Source organism: Lactuca serriola, chromosome 8 (assembly GCF_051521515.1).
Source record: "Lactuca serriola cultivar US96UC23 chromosome 8, Lser_US96UC23_V15, whole genome shotgun sequence".
In the NCBI taxonomy this organism is placed as follows: domain Eukaryota; kingdom Viridiplantae; phylum Streptophyta; class Magnoliopsida; order Asterales; family Asteraceae; genus Lactuca; species Lactuca serriola.
The window spans coordinates 31183072-31201600 of NC_136415.1; the positions used below are offsets into that span (position 1 = coordinate 31183072).

General features: G+C 33.6%; 1 long non-coding RNA gene across 1 annotated transcript; it reads left to right on the top strand.

The window, feature by feature from the left end:
* The first annotated feature begins 2471 nt into the window (after positions 1-2471).
* Positions 2472-3804, top strand: LOC145071360 (uncharacterized). The gene is made up of 2 exons (XR_013690416.1): positions 2472-3283; positions 3461-3804. It is a non-coding gene; the product is annotated as an uncharacterized LOC145071360 (long non-coding RNA).
* The last annotated feature ends 14725 nt before the right edge of the window (positions 3805-18529 follow it).

The following is an 18529-nucleotide window of genomic DNA, read 5'->3' on the forward strand; positions in this document are numbered from 1 at the left end:
CTTGTAGCCCCAAAATCAAATACGTTATGACTTCTAATTCGAATGTGAAACTTAATAATAATTTATAATATTTCTAAACCATGCATAAAGATAAGCACACGCTTTTACAAAAAACGAGAGGAACCACATGGGACTGATTCGGAGTCTTTAATTATCTTCTTCTGCTCGACGGCGACGGTCAAAAGTTTTCACAAGCCATCGGTGAAAGGCCGGAGAAGATCGGAGAGCGGCAGAACGGGCAAGTCGGTTGTTTCTGTTGAAGCAATTGACCGACGCAGTCGGAGTGGTAGACATGACGACACCTACTGAGCTGACAAACAACGTCTTCGAGATGGAAATCGGCAGAGCATATGAAGCACATCTCCTCCACGGATCTGTTTCGCCTTTCCAGCAGCTCTTCAAACCTGATAACGGGAAGATCGACGAGACTTGGGTATGGAGTATTGTGATCATATCGAAACAAGTAGGAGAAGAACTCCGTGATTAAACTGAGCAAATCGTGCTTGATACGGATGATCGGAAAGAGTATACAGAGGTAGAAGACGATGTTCATCAACATATTTGATATTTCTTCTTTCATTCAGTCTGTGATTTTCTTTTTTGTGTTGAAATTTGCAATGAAGTTGATGGATTTAAATGGAAAAGTGGGCCCGTGTCTGCATGTCAAGCGGTGTCGTTTCGAAGTAAAATGGCATGGAACGTCGTTTGGATTTACGTTTTCATTAGCTATAAATTACGGAGTATTTTTTTTTTCTTCTTCCTGATAATCTCGTACGAATATGACGTTTTAAAGCAACACATTAAGTGAATAGACCAATCCACCCACCACAAAAAAGACATTAAAATGATGTTAGAGTAAAATACAGTTTTGGTCCCTATGATTTTACCAAAATATCACTTTTAGTCCTAGTAATCATGGGTAGTCCCTCTGGAGTGTGGAGGGTTTGCCTCACCGGTGGACGGTGGTCCCTGGATTCGTTACACTCAGTTCCGTTACTAATACTATAAAATAAAACTTTATTACCCTCAGAGTAAACTTGATAAAAGGTATAAATTACAAGGACCTTTCTGTAAATAACCTCCCCACTTATCTCACATTCTCACCCCACCTCTGCTTGCTGCTCTTTTTCCGTTCAAAGAAAAAGCTTCCTCCGACGTCATGCTTCCCTCACCACACCTCTTCTTCCCACATGATAGTTCCATTCAGCACCCGCCACGATCTTCTATACCTCCGCCACCTCTGGCGACACCTATTCTTCTCCTCTCTATCTCTTAGTAATCGATAAATACAGTGGTCCGATTCACCTTATACGGCAAACTCTCCAAGTAAATCGAGGTCACGGATATCTTCGTCCCACCGGAAGTTTAGTAAACTCAGCAACCGCCTTGCCCCTCTGCCAACTACACCCACCTCCACCGACCACCGCCAGCTTCCCTCTTGGTAAGTTTTGAACTTGAAATTGCGTTTGAAATCTGTATGAAAGGGTTTGGCTTTCTGATTTTCTGAAATCGATTTTTTTTTTTAGGGTTTATAGTTTTTGTTGGATCTGTATTCTATACCATTATTTCAGCATTCTGATAATAAATGTGAACGAATATTCAATCTTCCAGTTTTTCATGAACGTAAAGATTGCAATGTAATAATGACGTTTAGCAACTGATTCGTGTGAAATTCCATTCGACATCATACAATTTGTGTCCTTGTTGAACTGGAAAGGCACTCATTGTTTAGTGGCATGGTTTGATGAGAATTAACTTTTATTATCAGGAACCATAAATGGAAGGGAAATGTAGCATTCTATGTTATATATGTCATATGGTGTGCAAGATTGGTTTCTATTATATATGCTATATCCAGAATTACATCATATCCTTGTGTTGTCTAAGTACAATCTAATGAGTGGTTTCCAAACTGATTTCATTTTTTTACATGTTCTGAATTTGTGAAAATCTAATCTTGATTTAACATGAGAAACATAAATTGACGCCTGGTGGTGATTGGAGATGCTAATTGTGGTGATATGGTGGTGCGGCTGCTGGTAGCAGTGAGGTGGTAGTGGGGTCATTATGACGGTGGTGGTGGAGTGAGTGATTAGTGACGATGGCGGTTGGTGGTGATGGTTATTTTTGGAGTGGAGATTTTACAAAAATAATCCTTATAGTAGGGTGACTTTTTTTTTTTTTTTTCTATCAGGACAAATCAACAAAAAGTACCTAGAAGTGAATAAGGACCGTCCATGATTAAATCCCAATTAAAAAAAAAAAAAACTTTTGAAAGGCTACTATATTTTTTTTTCTATTTCTCATCAATCGTATTTCATTTATTTCTCTGTTTTGGGGTAAATAAATAGTATAACACCAAATATGGTGTTATTCTATTCATTTTCTTCAAAATTGGGATAAACTTTGAGTTGTCGGTTTTAGTCTATATTTTTATATATTTATACATTTTTTAGATTATTATTATTTTTTTTAAGTTAAGTTTTTAGTTCTTTAATATTATTTTAATGAAAAAAAATATAGATTATATATTTGTTAAAACCAAATTACTAAAACGGGTGTGTATGATAATTTATATAAGTTGGAAGATTGAAATATATTCGGAATATACTTTGGGAGTAAAAATTGGGCAAAAATAGAGTAGAGTTGGAGATGAAATACTATTTACCTCATTTTTTTACTCATTTTTTGAGGAAAAAAATAAAAATAGGTTGAAGATGGTATAAGGCTAAGCGGAGTGGGATCGCCAAATACTCTCGCCAAACTCGCTAAGCAACGTAGAACACCGCCCCCTAGCGCTCACTAGGGGGCTCGCCGTCGGAGACTCGTCGCTGTGTTAGCGAGAAGAGAGAGAAGGTGAGATACGCATGTGATTGGTCCGTGTGTGGTTAGCGAGAAGAAGTAATGTTGGCGAATTCCATCTTGATTTCTAATAGGAGAAGCAGAACATTTCACCCAAACGTTTACCAGTTCAAGCTTTTTCCTTTTTTACCTCTTCTCTTCCCAAAATCAGCACCCACCTCAAGTCTAAAAAGAACATTCAACAAGGTTGGCCTAATCACACAGACCGTCAGCCACCCTCATAATTTGTCAACAACATTTACAGGCATACCCTTGTGAACACGGTGTAAGGAAATAATATTCTCATTTGGCGTATAACTTTTTGCACACAAACTGTTTGATTAAATGTCTCTTCGAAGTAATAACTTTGATGGTTTTGAGAATCTAATTTTTGAGGTCGTGTTTGTTGCTTGTTTTTACAGATTGTCAATCTACTCAGAAGGTAATTCCTAATTAATCATGAGATTATTGATTACGAATTATGATGATAAACTTTGGACTGGGGTTTTGTGCTTCAACAAAACCCTAGACGACAGCTATCTTCATGTCGGAGCACTGTAAGATATTACACCATTCAAGTTTGTGATAATTTTGGTTTGGTTTTTGTTTGGTGTGGCAGGAGTTTAAGGAATTGCACCTTGCAAGGTGTTAAACCACCAATCATGTTTACTTACTCAAGGAAGGGCAACAAAGGAAATAAACCATTACTCACTTATTCAAGAAGGGGAAAGAAAGGAAAGTAAATGTGAATAAGCAAGTCGTGAGAAGCAGGGGCAATTGAGTAATTTATTTTATCAGTTATGTTTTTTATATAGTCAGGAGGAATTGTGAGGGGATCATTCAATTAAGTTGTAGTTCACTTTCTTTGGGAGACCCTTGGCATCTCGAACTGCCAGAATTTCTATCTTTTTATGCATTCTTTTGATTACAAGTAATATGAAGTTAGTTTGTCGAATCCCATAATTCTATGTATTCTAACTTGTTATTCTGTTTGATTAATTACAACAAGTGAGATCTTAGCACAAGGACCAATCCCTGATCTTAGCAGAATACCAAATCTTGCTTATATGTAAGCATCTAATAATTAATAAATGTTTTGGAGAGATATCTGGCAAAATTCTTGTTAAATTGTTAGTTTGATGAGAATTGTACATTTCACTATTTCAGACCTGAGCAATAACAATCTTAATGGATCCATATCTACCATGAGTCTTTATGATGATATCACAACAATGTAAGAACACTTGATCTTTTATAGGGTGTTGATATGGATTCTTGTATGCAATAAAATAAACAATTTCATATGAAAAAAACTATGTAGATATCACAATAGTTTCATATGACAAATATAATTGATATTATATTAATTGTTTGTGGTTTAAAAAAATAAAATTGTTTAATATTTATGCATAAAAAATGTTTCTATATTAAAATAAAGTAATTTAATTGATTAGAAAAAAAATGCTAGAGTGTTATCACTCCCTACCAAATGCTAAGATTAAGTGCTAAATGATAAAAAATGAGGTGGCATTCCAAAATATGACATGGCAAGGTGTTAAGAATGTTACCACTCCCCTTAGCCTAAGTAGCTTTTTAGAAAGCTATTTTAATTTATCAAACATGACAATTTAAAAAAAAAAAACTTGAAAAGTAAGGTGTTGTTTGTTTTTACTAAAGCAAAATGTCTGCAGTCTGCGGACCACATCTGTAAACATCTGCAGTAGAAGAGATGGACCAAATGTCTGCAGTCTGAAAAAAGAAGACTGTTTGTTTTTTTAACATCTGCGGGCTAATAAAATAAACTGAAATATAAATAAACTGATTTTTTTAAACTTCAAAATGATTTTTTTAATATTTTTATGACTTTGTTATAAATAATTAACAAATCTAGATCAACTTTTATGTATTATTGTATAAAAAATAAAAATAAAAATAGTATGAATTAACATATATATTTGATAAAAACTAACAACTTTGGTTGCAAAGTTATAACTAAACATTATAATTAGGCATCAAGAATTTGATACATAAATGGATGGAAGAAAACTTCGATTTTTCAATTAAATCCATTAAAAACATATCATAAATATTTTCTCGAGAAATTGACGTTACTATATTAAATAATGTTTTACGAAATTTGGCAAAAAAATATAAGAATATATTATGATTTTTTTTCATATTTATATAAACTACTTCAACGACTATTATTGTAATAAATCTTTATTTATAAATTTGTCTCAAAAATATCATGTTTGTATCGTCGAACGGTTTTTTTTTAAGTTTTGTATTTTTTTTCAAATTGTTTATCATGAATAAAGGTTGGAAAAATATAAATTAAAAAAAACTTAAAAAAAATAAAGATATATGTGTTTTTTTAGGCTAGAAGATGTCTGAAGATGTTAGAAGACTCTGGTCCATGTTTGCGCCAAGAAGAGGGCGCGCAGACATTTTTAGGTCTGCAGTCTTCAAAAAAACAAACAGTCTGCAAAGGCCAATGTCTGCGTGTGGTCTGCGCGGCGCAGACAAAAGAGGTCACGCAGATCTGCAGACAAAAAACAAACACTACCTAAGTTAGTGTGATACGCCTAACAAAGCCTTAAATGTAATCTTATTCTATATATATATATATTATCAAAATTGGTTACTATTCATTTCAACTTTTCAATGTAGCTGTTCGATTTCATTTGCTTCTCAATTCTTTCTTCTTTCTTCTTCTTAACCAACGGTTGAATTCAATTCATTTGTTTTTACTAATGTCAGACCATAAGCAACTAAGTCCGTATCAAATTTAAACTCCTATAAAATATAATATAAGTTCTAAGATAAGCATTTTTTTAAAAATAGCAAATTTGCTTCCCCTAATAAAAGTTTCTTACATTTACATTTTCTCCCCTAAAATAATTTTGATTAACACATTTTATCCTTCATAATTTTAAACTTAAATTATTGGTAATTTTAAGTTAAGTTTTTAGTTCTTTACATAATTGTTTTTATAGTTTTTATTTTTATTAATATTATTTTTTATTTAAATGTTAGTTAATATGTTTAAAATACATTTTTAATCTTTATTTTGTATGTCTCATCCATACATAATTGTTTGCTTCCAAACTTTATTTTATACTTTTATGATTCACTTTGAAAAGAAGTTATCCGCCGCAATGTGCGAAAATTTCGCCCAAAAACCTTATCCATGAATTGTGTTTTTTAACATACTAGGTTTCCGCAGTATCTTTTGGACGGTCCAAACCCTAGTTAAACATAATTATTAACTAAGATTTTTATATGTTATTGAGATGAAATTAGTAGGTAAGCTTTTCGATGTACCACAAATAAGCATGACAATTCTCGACACGACACGAAATAAACAGGTTTAGATTGAGTTTTTCAAGCCGTCAACCCGTCAACCTATTTATTAAATAGGTCATATATGAGTTTTCTCAAAAAATTTACGGATTGACCCGCCAACACGTTTATGATTTTAATAAAAAAAATTATATATTTTTTAAATGTATTAAGTATTATACACTATAGAGTTTATATTTTATACTAAGATAGGATATCTGATACCATTGACCATTTGACCCATAGGTAACCATTTACTGATTTGCATTGCAACATGTTTGGCGTTTGCCCTGAATAATCTCCGTATCTCAAAAACAAAATCGAATAAGCCCTCTTCCGGTCTCCCCTTTGTAATGAACGATAGAACGGATTTACGAAGAACAGTGACATGAATGATTGAATTATTATCGAACGACATCGGCATCCACTATTGAATTTATCTATGTTTGTATTAGTGTTTTAGTTTGAAAATGTTTCCATGAATGTTTTTAGTTTTCATTTGGATGTTTAAGACTTAAGTTTCTAAAATTCGGATATGCTTGCATCAAAAATTTATTCATATTTAATTATCAATTTTGTTTATAGAATCTGACCCACAAACACAAGAACTCAAATCTGACGCACGAAACCGTCAACCTGTGAACCCGTATGAATAAGTGGGTTGACGGATCATATATGAGTTTATGTGCTAAACCCGCCAACCCATGACATGTATAGTTAAATGGGTCGTGTTTGGGTTGATATATTTTGACCCACCAACCTGCAACCCGCTAACCCGAACACGTCACGATTGTCAAACCTAACCGCAGAGGAAAAAGAGGGCCTCGATTTTGAAATCAAAGTAACATTTACAATGAGCTTATCATATTCATAAACAACTTGTTCAATATAACTTCACATAACTGTCTAACCGTTGAAATAGAAATAAATATGTTAGATATAGAATAAAAGAAATTAAATCTCTGAAATCAAGTGATACACATCACTTTAAAAATGGAGGACTTACAAAAGGGACAACATAACTCATAATCATTCATTAATGTTCCAATACATTCAGTGTGGTAGACATGATTGCACCTGAGTTGAGTCAATATATCATACTTTTCATATTCCTTCAAGCAAATAAAGCATGTCTCATCAAAAGAACTATGTCTCCTTCGGGTCTGCAAGTCTTCAAATTGAATGATAGGAAGATCCAACAAAAATGTCAAATCTTGAAGATGATCACCACGAAACATGCTGTTCACAAATCTCTTAAATATTCTAATGAGGTCATGAATATTGGTACGAAACAATAAAAATAATATACAACCATAGAATAAAACTGTATTGCTTGGAACACATATCACCATTTTAATGTTTTAGTTTGATTTGTGAAATAAGTTATGTATGGACGTCGTTTATATATATAAAGGAAGTAGGTAGGTTGAGGTGGAAATGAAAGGGATAAAACTAAAAGCACACATTTCCAACTTTGGTTACCAAAATCAATACTTTTGATTAACATGTACATAATTTCTAGATAACATTTACTTTCCAATATATATGTTTATCTTTTTCATTTGCTTTTTTATTTGTTGCCCAATTAAATTGCGACAACATTTATTAAATTATTGCAGAAGTACATTAATACGTCAGCATATTTCTGAATTTAATAATAATTTATTTGAGCACCAAAATGATCTATCTCATAATAATATCAGTTATATTATTTACATATGAGTTAAATCACTTTAATGAATATAAATTCTCTGTGTGTTGTATTCTCTCTTGCTGCTTGATCTACGGACCGGTCGAACATTATTTCACTCTTCAACTTCAACTTTTTTTTTTTTTTTAACAAGGGAATTTGATTAAAACTCAAACTAGCAAGTAGCTAGAAAATAGAAAAGCAGGGTTTTTGACACAAAAATCTTTAAGTTTGAAAAGTTTTGTCGGTTTTGTTGTGTGACGATTTTTGACGTGTTAATGCTTAATATTTGGGAAGTTTTGTTCATATTTACCCTTTAGCTAATTTTATCTTCTACAACAGATCACCTTTAACTCATGTAAGATTCTAAATAATGTTAGACGTGCGCTTGAAGGCAATATCAAAGTTAAGCTATGACGTTTTTTAATGCGTGATTATTTTTATATACACTAAAAAAGATAAATCATATTATTATTGAATGTTATCAAATATATCAAGTTTTTAGAAGTGTTATACTAATATTTAATATAAAAAAGTTAATAAAACCCAATTATTTTAGGCCCAAACAAAAAAAATATGCACCTTGAAAAAAACTCGCTCCATAGCGCGATACGACGTGCATTGACACGTTATTTGAACGTCACATTTAACCAACCCGACTTAGATATTTTCGTAACGTCTACACCACTCCTCATGCTATGATGTGTTTTTTATAATCATTAATCTATATGACACTGATTGAGTTTTTTGATAACGTGACTGCCATGTCAGCTGTTTAAAAAATGAAAGGATTGCACTTAAAAGTGGGCGGTTGGATTTTTTTTTTTGAACCGGCAAATCTAATCTACTCCTAAACTAACAACACCTATTCCACCTATGTCCGCGACGAGACTTGAACCCTCGACCTCAAAGAGGGAGGGCAGCACCTGATACTGCTGGACTAGAAACCCACAGTTTATGCACTAATTTCAAACAACAATTATTACAAATGGGATATTTAAGGCATATTTGTTTGCCTATTAAGCAGCGATTAGAGATAGTTTTCAATGTTGGCAAGCATTAGTAATAGTTATTAATTCAATTTTTGGCTAACATTAATCACAAGGGATAGTTTTCAACATTGGCAAACATAAAGTAGAAATTATGGGTACCGAATTAAAAGGATGAAATATTTTTCGATTATATATATATATATATATATATATATATATATATATATATATATATATATATATATATATATATATATATATATATATATATATATATATATATGGTTATTGTGTTTTTCTTTCGTTCACATTTATCTTTCAACTTATTTAAACTATACACGTTCAGTCCTTATGACCGACTACTCCAAATAAGTCGAGAAAAATGAATTAATAAGGTAATATATTTATCATTTTGTACACGTTTAGTCTTTTTTTTGCACATTTAGGTGATGTTTGTTTTTTCGAAGTGAAAATGTCTGAAGTCTGCGGACCACCTCTGCAACCCTCTGTACCAGAAGAGGGAGAACTAACGGTTGCATCATGTAATAAAAAGTTTGTTTCTTTTTTTAAACTCTGCAGACTGCTGCAATAAGTTAAACTAAGATGTGAAAAGGTTTAAAGCAGAGGGTCAAGTGCTGCGCCACACAGCACACGCGCAACAGTTTTTAAGTCATAAGTTTTTTGAAAAACAAACAACTGCGAAGGGTCAAGTGTTGCGCATGTGCTGCGCAACACAATAATAAGTGGTTAGAAGAGGGTTTTTAGAAAAAACAAACAACACCTTAGTCCTTAATATTTTTTTTTGTTGCAAAATAAGTAATTGTTGTTCTTGTACACATTCAGTACTTATGACCAATTTTTTTATGTTTTTTTCACGACATCCTATGTGGGACAATCATTAATAAGGTATTCGAGGTTGTTGATGCTTATGACCACCACAACCTCGACTATTTGGTTGCTTAGGTCTTGTGTTTTGAACATCGAAAGTTCTTCATATGATCTTAGATTTCAACGATCTTTATATCCATACGTTCGTATTTGAATCTACTACAATTATCGTTTAGATTACTCCCATCATTTACCTTGGGGGTTAGGTCTTGCGGCCCCTAGATTGATTTTAGACACCATTGGAGCAACTGGGACGATTTTGGAGAGCTTGAACCATTCATCATCTCATTCTTCAAGTATTTGCTAATCCCTTGATGTTAAAACACTTTTATGATCATTATTTTGTTGTCATGCGTGGCTAGATACTTTATTTTAGTTAACTTGGACTAAAACCCTTGAATATTTGTAAGTTTTGAAGGATTCAGTTATGTTTGTTATTTAGCTCGTGTTTATGATCCATAGTTCTTCATTCTTATGCTTGTTCAATACTTTTGTTCACGAGCTTCGTATTTGATAAGTAATTGTTAATCTTTTACTTAGATTAAGTAAATGATCATTGAATTAGTATACAACAAGAGCTTTATGATGGTATAAATCATCTCTAGCTTATGGATCATGACTCATTTATGGTTATGTAAGCATTCACATCCTCCAAGAATTGAGAATTCCTTCATTCTTAAGTCTAATCATTTTTCTTAGGTTGAATTGCTTCAATTAGATCCTTGAATTTGATTAAGAAGGAGTGTTGCGGGCTTTCCCTACCTCCATACTACATTTGAGGAATTTTGGCATATCATGCTTCATGATTGCTAGAAATAATTTGGGTTGAATGATAAACTTACATATAGAATCCTAATGATAAACAAACAAGTATTCATGATGGTGAATTTCCTTAGTTGAACAATTCTCTCTCATATTTGCGTGTCTTACCATCTTGCTTAATTGCAAGTACTTTAATTCTTCAAGTCTTTTATTTTTCAAACAAATCACAAAACCCCCCATTTTAGTTTGATTTTAGTTGTTTATTTTTACTTTATGTGTTCAATTGGATCTCATTGGTAATTGAATACAACCATTTCCCCATTGATCGATCACTTTTTTACCATTACATTACGTTTTATTTGCAAGCAAAATGATGGAATCTGTTTGGTGGCTTGACATCCACCAAGTTTTGGCGTCGTTGACAAGCCAATGGTGGATACTATCCTTGTAGACCTCCACCACCTTCACCTCGATATGATCATTACTCTCATCCTAAGCATTAAGGACAATGTTTAATTTTAAGCTTGGGGTGAGATATTCTCTATTTTATTTGCATTTAGGTCGTATATAGGTGCATTTAGAGTAATTCATTTACGTCATTAGAAAAATTGCATAAAAAATTCAAAAATATTGCATATTTTGTTTACTTCTTTTTAAATTTCCATACTTTTATTGTATTATAGTTTAGGACTTCATGCATTTTTGTTCTTTCTTTTCTTATCATCCATATAGGTACCATAGCGTCGAGTCATAAGTATTGAATCATAGATTGATCTCAGGTCTTGTTATGGAATTCATTGTGTTTGACAAATAGGATACACTTTGAGCCTCACAGACCACTTTTAGACTACTTGTGTGGGGGTCAGATGCAGGCTTCTAATTGGATCTAGATGTAGATGGAAGTGGCTAATCAGGATGATGTGTGCAAGAAAAGATTAGTCCGATATGGTATTTAAAGATAAGGATGAATTGCATCTCGGTCAGGTAGAATACCCCTTTATACTCTCGAGTCTTGCCTGAATCTTGTATAGTTAGATTCTTACCACCTTTTTTTAGATATGCCATCATTTTTTCTAGGGGTCTACAGTAGATAGTTAGATATGTTTTGTTTATTACACCTTATACTGAGGTTCTTGATGAACTTTGAGGCGGGTCCCCCAAATCACATTTTTGGGACCACAGTTTTTTGGTAACATCAACTTTTGAGTCATATCCCACCTTTTATAGTAGATCTTGACATATTATCAATGATCAATAGGTGTTCATTTTGGCCTCTACCTAATACCCTTTTTTCATATTTATGGATTAATATGTTTTATGGTGAAAGTCCTTGGACCTTTAAAAATAAAAACATGAAGAAAAGAAAACAAAAAATGAAGAAAATTGGAAAATCAAACAAAAAGAAACAATAAAAGAAGATTCCAAGAAATGCGACAAAAAAGAAAGTCAAAGATAAAAACAAGAAAATTGAATAAAAGAATCAACACAACAATAAGAATAAAAGTTCAAGCTTTCTTTCTTAAAAAAAAAATTAAAAAAATTAAAAAGAAAAAGAAAAAGAAAAAGAGGAGAGAAATAAGAAGATCGAAAACCAAAAGTTTAAGAATGAAGATTTAGGATGTCTTGTGTCTATTTCTTAGATTGAGATGAAATTTTTTCTTTTTGATTTTGGTGAGGAATGGTCATGGCGGTGATATGTTAGAATGTAAATGATAGTATAATGGAGAAACCCTCAAAGTTGGATGTCTTCCCCAGAGGTCCGCACTGCAAACCCTATTTTGTTATCATACACTTTAGCATGTCCAATATATGAATCATCATGTATGGAGGCATCTTTCTTCATGCATTATGGTTTGCATTGATGTTTTCAGAATGTCCTCACTGGGGGCACATCCCCTGTTTCCTTTGTCTTGTACAATCTAATGATTGCCTCGTTCAAACAAGGTTTATTCGCCCTTCAAGTTGTTCGAGAATGTGGTTTATGGCTCTAAAGTGGGAAACATTTAGAAGACACATATGGTCTATACATGAACAACTCTAACTATCTTGACTGTTTTTGACCAATTTTTATGGTAGAAGTCATCTCTAGCTTATGGATCATGACTCCTTTATGGTTGTCTAAACATTGACATCCACTAGGAATAGGGAATTTCTTCATTTTTAAGGCTAATCATTTTTTTGGGGTTCAATTGCTTCAATTGAATAGTTGACTTTTAATTAAGCAGGAGTGTTATTATAACATCTTGTCTTGAGGTACTTTCACTTTTGACCCTTATATTGGGATTTATTACATTTTGGTCCTTAAAATGTAAGACTTGTGGATGGTAAGGGATATTATTTCCATTATTGGAATCATGGGGCGGAACCACGTACGTTAGGCGAACATTAGCATACGCTAGGTGTACAGGGTGAAGTCCCAAACCCTAATATTTAGGGTTTGGACCCTATTTGTTCATCATTAACTCTCAAACCCGATTCCTTTCATCAGCCTCCATCCTTTCAAAAAGTTTTTGCAACCCTAATCTACTTTGTGAGCATTTTTTAGCTTTAGTGTGTATGTTTTGTGCCTTTGAAGAAGAAGGAAGGAGGTAGAGACCATTTTGGAGGAGTGAAGCACATTAGATCGAGAATCACACCATCATTTGACATCTCTTGGAGGTATAAAGTTTTGAACTTGGTAAATTTTAACTTAGGTCTTGTTTTGGGCTTGATTTTATGTTCTTTTGGTCCCTAAGCTTGGTATTATGAGTAGGGGTTACTCTAATCCATTTGAGTTGCCCTTTCAGAGGTTTTAGAGCCTCTTAAGTCATAAAAATGTAATCTTGGACACTAGTTTCTTCTCATGCATGGTCTTAATGGATCAAGAGGTTTGGATCTTTGGTGTTGGGCACTGAATGGACATGCAAAGTCATAAAGTTGGAAACTTTATGACTCTTGAGGATATGTTAGCCTTGGATATGTAATTGGAAGCATTAAGTCAAAGAAATAAGGATTGAATGGGTTAACAAGAGGGCAGCTGCATACGTTGGGTGTATCGCAAGGTACGCGGCACGAACACATATATGACCCTGATGCCGAGGATGCTTGTATGCCCCACGTACCTCTAGAGTACGCCCCATGTACAATCCCTGAGTCAACTCGGTTGTGTTGACTCGTTGACTTTGACTTTGACTTTGACCAAGTTTGACTTAAGGGTATTTTTGGTATTTTGGATTATGTTTGAGAAGTGGTCATTGGATGGATAATTGTCGGTTAGAGTTGAGATTCAGAGTTAGGGCCTCATCAACTATTGTTCATATTAAGAGATGAGGTTTCCTCACTATACTTTTGGGTCGAAGGCACCAAGGTCGTCCCATTAGATTGATATCATGGTTTACCGTATGTTGCTATGCTGCAGTGATTTGTTAGATTTGTATCTTAGTTTATAGGATTTTGCTATGAGGCAGTGATTTATAGAACTGCCTGTTTGACTGATTATATGTTTATCTGTTATGTAAATGTTGACATATTGTATTGGGTTGATATTATATTGCTTTGTGTTGTAACCAACAAACCTTGGAGAAAGCTAAGCATAAGTTGTGGGCCTCGAGGGTAAGCCGGACGTAACTTGTTGGCTCAGGAGCAAGCCATATATGAGTTATGGGCCCGATAGGCAATCCAGACTCATACTGTGGGCTCAGGGGTAATCCATACCGATGGTTGTGGACCCGAGGGTATTATAGTCCAATGATTGAGTGGACCTGTGGTATATTGGTATTCCAGTCCCATGATTGAGTGGACCTGTTATATATTGGCATTCCAGTCCGATGACTGATTGGGCGACGGGTAATCCAGCCCGATGGTTGTGGACCCATGGCTATTCCAGTCCGATGACTCATTGGACCCAACATGCTTGTCTATATATGATATGTGTATTGTGTGCTGGTACTTTGGGGGAAACTCACTAAGATTTGTGCTTACAGTTTTAGTTTATGGTTTCAGGTACTTTAGAGGATCGTGGCAAGGTGAAGGCATGATCGTATACATCCTGATTTTTATGTTGTTGGTCTTGAGAGACTCTAGTTTTAAATAATGTTTTGGAAACACTTTTATTAGTAAATGGGTTGTTTTGAAAAGTTTTAATTGGTTGTGATTTTTGAGTCATTATAAGTTGGTATCAGAGCCCTGGTTTGAGTGAAATGGATGAACATTCATGTGAATCCAAACTCAAACTAAGGATCTGTGAAAGTTTTCAAATTCAATTCAATTTATTTTCAAAATTAACCAAGGAAGGATGAGATGTGTACGGTCATCCAGAGAAAAAAAGTTTACCCAAGTTACCACACTGTTGTTTGTTATGATATGATGAAACTGCATGATAATGATAGGCTAAGGATCTTCAAGAATTGCATGATATAATTGATGGGATTTGTACAAACAATCCTATGTGTGCATGCAACCCTAGAATTGGATCTATGTTTTCACTATTAGATACACAACATTATGAACACATAAAGAAACCCTAATTCTAGCATATAAGTAATCATATTACATAAGAATAGGTTTATAATATTACCTTGATTGTTATGTATCAATAACAATCCCAAATCTCCTTGTATTGACTTTGGAAGGCTTAGAGTCACAAGTGTCACTCCTCTAATGGTTCACAAACACCAAGAGCAAATGGAGAAGCAAGAGAGAGAGGGAAGAGGTATAAAATTCGTTTCTAGGAACCCTAGACAAGGCATGGACGAATTCTTATGGCCTTAGGGTTATTTATATAGGTGTAGAGATTAGGTTTCAGTCCTTATCCTTATCTAGTTGCTTGCCCACCAAGCAACCATAAGATAAGCCTTGAAAACCCTTATCTTTTATCCTTTGGACGATTTCAAGGATCCTTATCTCCTTGAATTCGTTCAACTCATATTTATTATAACCATTACCATATATTGTAACTATCACATAATTACAATTCAGCCCCTCTAGTTTAATTAATTATATTTGATCACAAAATTAATTCTTAATTAATTATTGACCAATATTAATTAAACAAATATGATTTCTCCTTTAATATATTATTCTTATAACATATTAATAAATCATAATAACCTCTCTCTTTATTTATTTCTCCAATCAAGTTGCTTTGGTGAAGGCAACCCAAAAGGACCATGCATCATCGGGTCAAGTACATACCAAAATAGTTATGGACTTAGACACTAATCCAACAGTCTCCCACTTGGATAAGTCTAATAACTATTATGTGTATGACTTCAGATCCTGATCTGCAATCGTAGCTTTCCAAAGCCGCTGTCAACTCTGATCCTATCAGATACGCATGTCCTTAGATAAGGGATCATATATTCCTCCATTCTAGATATCATATGAGATATGATTTCAAATCATTCTCTTTGTACTATATCTCGATTTCCGATTTATGACGACTGACTAATTGAACAAATCAAATTAGCCCTAGCCCGGCCGAGCATTTACGTTTGTCATCACAAAATCATCGAGGGGCCCAAAGATATCGCTTTTATCCTTCTTTGGATAAAAGGAACGGATAAACTTTGATACAATGCTCGCTTGCACTCACTCACCAAATCACATACAACAATATGTTTTATAACACCAAGTTACTAGTGCATTTACATATTATCAATGTGCAACCGATTCGCAAGATACAACTCACACATCTCGGTTTCAAGAATATAAGATGTTATCGTCTCACCAATCACTCGTGATACAATTCATGGAGTGATCCAAGTGAGCGTGGGTTTAATCCAATGCTCAAATTCATATTCATAAGCACTCATGAACGTTGCAGCAAACATTTTCTTATGTCTAATGCTCTTTAGACAATCCACACACCAATTCACGACAGTCTTCATTCATATCTACTTCCAACATATGAATGACTGTGGCTCGTTCGAATAATTCGATTATTCTTAATAAACTCAATCATTCTGGAAGTCAAAACATGCAAATGTGAAACACAAGAATAATACTAATCCCATATGGCCTCAAACCTTTGAGTATAAATAAAACACCTTTTATTTATCACCATATTGATTACTCATTATTTGTCGTTTCGGGTAATCAACTTCTTACTTGAATTACAACACTTGTCCCATGCTCCTAGCATGCACACAATGTTTACCTATGGTTCTTACTTTGTGAAATAGATCACATTGAACACATTTCCAATCATTCTCATTTCACAACTCCAAATCCTTTTCATAAGTGAAAGAATATCAAATTCTTGCTACTTATAGAATATGCTAGATTCTAACATTCTATGCAACTTATACTTTCGTAATGTCACTGCACAAAAGTCACAAAGACTATTGCCAATGATATTACAAAGTCTTTTATCGGAAATTGTTACAAGACAATTCCTTAGATATGATGTCTCTCACTCAAAGTACATTCCTTTGAACATCCTTTTGCATAAAAGTTTCTAATCTAGTCATAGATTATCAATATTCAATTCCCAATGTGGATACATTTCCATATTTTCCATATGACAACTTATTCTTAATAGAATCTTATCTATTCCTAATAATGTCGATATGGTCCATCCAATATGAAAACATTTCCATATCTTCCAATACTATACTTCCAACTACTCACAAGCAACCAATCCTCGTCGAACTTGGATTGTCCTTTGATAGTTGTTTAATTATTTTAGTCTAAACCGATTCTAGTCCTTTTTCCCTCTAAATGCGCTAGACATTTGGAAAATTTTAGAATGGTCAAACATTAAAGCATTTGCAATCGATCCTATACTCGAAGCGTATGGGACACGACGCATAATGTTTTATTTGCTATGTTCTCAAAATTCGAATTGTGAAGAGGAATGCCGTAATCATAATCGAAAATTTAATAACACACTATTTACCTTTGACTAAATTTATTAACATTTCTCAACCTAATCCTTTATATTTGAAATGAAGCATAATATTCTCTCCCTTAATTATAGCAAAACAACATTACAACCCTTACGACTTTGCAAGGTATAACTCTTGTTTTCTATAATTAATATTTCCAACTTGCAATAGGTGCCTTAATAATCATATAATCATAACTTTTATGCTCCCACTATCATGATGATTATTATAAACATAACACTTATGCTCCCACTAGCTTCGACATGTATTCAGAAACAGCTTAACTTTCAGAAAAACAATGCTTATTGAATTTCTTAAGTTCATGTTTCTCATACTTAGTGCTTTGATAATCTTTTATCAAGGCTTCTTGAACTTATACACCTTTGCCTTCGATAGTTTATATGTGTGTCTAAACACTTAAGACTAATTGCCAAACCTCACAATTCAAATTATGGAAAGGGATACCGTAACCATAATCGAATTCGAGAATGCAATTTTTCAATCACTATCTTCTTAAATCTTTCTTAGTGAAAGCATTTCCTCACAATCATTTTCATGAAGGAGGAAATCTTATGACACTTAGATTTAAACGGTGTATTTGTTCCTATCCATGTGAATTTGTTAAAAACAAAGTTTACGACAAATTCAAACTCATATGGATCGAACTTTCTTAATCTCGATTTCTTGCCTTATGGTAGCACAGCTGCCCACCATGTCTTCCAAGTCGTTAAGCAGCTCACCTTTTCTTATCAATGTACTTTCCATTGATCAAGGTCCTTGCCTTTTATGCATTCAAATGAGAACTCATAGGATTCACATGCATAATTAACTCGATTGGATTGGCAAAGAAACAAAATAATGTCAACACGATAGGTTGTATACCTCAACTCGTGTGCTAGTGATGATCGATAAGGTTTATTTGATTTGTTCTTGAAACCTTTCAAGACCATTAAGACTCCCACTGACTCCTTGATATATAAGATTCTCTTGTCAACAACCATTTCTTGACAAACAAATATTCAAGAGTTAGTGTAGCTTTTATCAAACACATCATAAATTGGTCCTAGTTGGTCTTTGTCTTATCCAAGACATCACAACTTTCCACATTTGATGAATGTTATAAACCTTCTTAATACTTATCACTCAAT